General features: G+C 44.7%; 1 long non-coding RNA gene across 1 annotated transcript; it reads right to left on the bottom strand.

The window, feature by feature from the left end:
- Positions 1 to 573: 573 nt before the first annotated feature.
- LOC134965607 (uncharacterized) lies at positions 574 to 1,885 on the bottom strand. The gene is made up of 4 exons (XR_010188463.1): positions 1,622 to 1,885; positions 1,182 to 1,229; positions 745 to 777; positions 574 to 613 (listed from the first exon to the last, which is right to left on the bottom strand). It is a non-coding gene; the product is annotated as an uncharacterized LOC134965607 (long non-coding RNA).
- Between the last annotated feature and the right edge of the window lie 2,084 nt (positions 1,886 to 3,969).

The raw sequence follows: 3,969 nt of genomic DNA, 5'->3' as shown, positions 1-3,969 counted from the left end.
ACATGTACAGTAGTGTAACAACGATGACAGTAGCACCAGAATTCTCGTTACACAATACCTGGCAGCGCAGCAGGTGGTGGTGGTGGTGGTGGTGGTGGTGGTACTGTGGGAAAAAAAATAACAGTACTGTAAGTGAAGCTGTCAATTTGAAACATGTACTGTACAGTATCCAGGACACATGTACAGTAGTGTAACGATGACAGTCACACCAGAATTCTCGTTACACAATACCTGGCAGCGCAGCAGGTGGTGGTGGTGGTGGTGGTGGTGGTGGTACTGTGGGAAAAAAAATAACAGTACTGTAAGTGAAGCTGTCAATTTGAAACATGTACTGCACAGTATCCAAGACACATGTACAGTAGTGTAACAACGATGACAGTAGCACCAGAATTCTCGTTACACAATACCTGGCAGCGCAGCAGGTGGTGGTGGTGGTGGTGGTACTGTGGGAAAAAAAATAACAGTACTGTAAGTGAAGCTGTCAATTGGAAACATGTACTGCACAGTATCCAGGACACATGTACAGTAGTGTAACAACGATGACAGTAGCACCAGAATTCTCGTTACACAATACCTGGCAGCGCAGCAGGTGGTGGTGGTGGTGGTGGTGGTACTGTGGGAAAAAAAATAACAGTACTGTAAGTGAAGCTGTCAATTTGAAACATGTACTGTACAGTATCCAGGACACATGTACAGTAGTGTAACAACGATGACAGTAGCACCAGAATTCTCGTTACACAATACCTGGCAGCGCAGCAGGTGGTGGTGGTGGTGGTACTGTGGGAAAAAAAATAACAGTACTGTAAGTGAAGCTGTCAATTTGAAACATGTACTGCACAGTATCCAGGACCAAAAAGGGGTCCGGCCAATAAACAATCTGCATCAGAGAAGCAAGATACAGTATGCTTAAAGTATACAGTACTATATACTAGATCGCCAACAAACGTAAATTAACAAACAACTATCACTGGAATTTACCATCCTCATCCCGTAGCGAAGCACGGGTATTCAGCTATCTACAATGTTATTTATACTTTGTGTTTAATATTTACATTTAGTTTTGTAAACAGACATTCTTAACATTAACGGATTGCAGCGAGTTATCTGTGATGGTCAGGACAGGGGGTTGGGACTATAGAAATCACTATGTACTGTACACTACTGTATTTGACAATACTTACCAGCTTGGCGGCGCCTGTCCCGCCTCCTGTGACGTCGTGCTACCAGCCCTGTAAAAATATATATACAGTATAATGGCAGCATACTGTACAGCCAATGAAATTCAACATTGACAGCATCTTTATGACATCACAATAAATGGAATTGTTCATTCTAGTACCCTGCACCTAATCACTCAGGAGGGCATAGTGTACTGTACTGTCTTCAAAACTTAAGGGGCACATTTCTAAATGTGACATACAGTACACTTACAGTATCGCTACAGTACAGTAGGTCCAGGGTATTAGACAGAACACTACCTTTATAGACATTGTAACACACATAAGCATTGCCCTTATAAACATTATGACACACATCAGCATGCAGCCCTCCCACCCTTAACCATCTCAGTACTGTTCATTACATTACAAATTGATTTCATGACAGATGATGCAGTACTCACCTGAATTCATCTTATTCACGTCATGTCACAGTAGTGCAGTTTATTCACGTCACAGTACTGTCCTTGATTCACGTTGTGTCACACAGTAGAGCACCGTATTCACGTCACAGTACTGTCCTTGATTAACGTTGTGTCACACAGTAGAGCACCGTATTCACGTCACAGTACTGTCCTTGATTCACGTTGTGTCACACAGTAGAGCACCGTATTCACGTCACAGTACTGTCCTTGATTCACGTTGTGTCACACAGTAGAGCACCTTATTCACGTCACAGTACTGTCCTTGATTCACGTTGTGTCACACAGTAGAGCACCGTATTCACGTCACAGTACTGTCCTTGATTCACGTTGTGTCACACAGTAGAGCACCTTATTCACGTTACTGTACGTCACAGTAGTGCAGTAGTATATCCACATTACGTCACAAAGTAGAGATCTGCCAGTCATGAACCTTATGCAAGAGTAATGCACGTCAGAACACATTAGGCCACTGTAACATCCCTTAGAATAATTTCTGCCAAAGTAACATCCCTTAGAACACTGTACTATCTGAAACACAAATTTCGGCACACTGCAATTAAACCACACAATGCACTGCACGACTGCGTGATATGACAAACTGCACATTTCCCTGCAAAATATGATACAATGTACACTACACAAAAAACTGCAATTACAGTACCACATGTGTATACAGTACACTGCACGACAGTGCTGGCCCTAGCCAGGTACAGATACAGCCGCAGTCACGCAAAATATAGGCATGCCGCATATCATTTTAATCAGCAGAAGCTGCTGGTGCCCCTAAGCATAGCAAATGCCCTAGGCATTTGCCTACTGTAGTTTGCCTATGCCTAAGGCCGGCTCTGCTGCACGATGTGATTCACTATGTATTACACTCACTGCACAATACCATATTCTGAATGTACACTGCATGACACGCTGCAATTACGCAGCACGATACACTGTGATACATTGCATATACTGTACACTGCATGATACTGTACACTGCACAATCGTAGACCACCTGGATTGTAAAGAACTACTGTATATACACAAGTTTAAAAAAATAACAATTGTTTTTGTAAAACGCATGTCGATCTTTTTCCATGTCAACTTAACGACCATGTCAACCTACAGTAACTGGTGTCAACCAATTTCAAAAGCCGCACCATCTAGGTCGACGCAAAAAAACAAATTGACCTTTTGACCCGGGTTAATGTTTGGTCCTTGTTTAACCATTTGTTTACCACAAATACTGTACAGTGCTGTATAGACCGGATACCTGCTGCTACAGCAGCCCCTGCTATAATGTACTGTACCTGTAACTACAGTAACTTAAAGTACAGTAATCTACAGTAATGTACTGTACTTACAATCCCTTATGGCCTGCAGGCGTCGTGGGGTCCGCCTCACGAGGTCACTCCACCTCCTCTGGAGAGACCTCACCGTTCTCCTCCGGTTGTAGGTCCGGAGGATATCCCTGCTGGCCCTCCTATATGCCCTTACTTTCTCCTCGTTGCTGGCGAGAGTTCTGTCCCGCCAGCGAACGAGGAGACGCAGCTCACCCATAGCATAGGGACGGTCACGTACAGGTACTACAGGTACAGCAGCCATGCTTATGCTCAATGAGCGATCCAGACGTCGTGCGTCTCAGACGTCGTGCGTCTCAGGCGTCGTGCGTCTCAGGCGTCGTGCGTTCCAGGCATTCAACGTACAGTACTGTAGTTACTGTACTTTGTGACAGTTTCCCTTAGTTTTACATATGCCCTTTCTTTGACCACAGTATTTTCCACTGTCTTGCCCTACGCCCTTCCCTCCTGGGAGCCTTCACAGGTCTTATGCTATACACAAATACCGAAGATGCACAGTCCGTCAGAATACACTCATTTCATTCACGCTGTTTGGGTGCATTTAGCGTAAAGAATCGCTCCTGCAGATGTACTTTGATTTATGTGAAACCTGTGTGCATCCTTCCATTGACTGTCTTACAATGGAAATAAAATAATACAGTGCATTATTACAGAAAAAAAAAAAAAGAAAGAAAGCACATCATGTCTCGAACCCTGGACCCCCAGTGAGGGAGGTGGGAGCCTTCACCCCTAGCCCACGACGCCTCATGAGAGATTTCTAATTTCATGTGTGAAAGTACTGCAAACAGCGCCCGGCCCTCGCCCCATTGCTGTTGGTTTATGCCTTAGAGGACTCGGACGCTCGCATTTGTAAAGCACGGTGTTTTCCTCCGCCTCCTGCTAGCCTGTTGCCCTTCCCCCATGGGAGCCTGCACAGATCATGCAGTAGACAGGGAGGGAATGCAGGTCATGTGCAATACACAAACGCCCACTGTA

Source organism: Pseudophryne corroboree, chromosome 10, assembly GCF_028390025.1.
Source record: "Pseudophryne corroboree isolate aPseCor3 chromosome 10, aPseCor3.hap2, whole genome shotgun sequence".
In the NCBI taxonomy this organism is placed as follows: domain Eukaryota; kingdom Metazoa; phylum Chordata; class Amphibia; order Anura; family Myobatrachidae; genus Pseudophryne; species Pseudophryne corroboree.
Note: the sequence above shows the minus strand (reverse complement) of the source record. Positions and strands in the feature narration are given on the sequence as shown.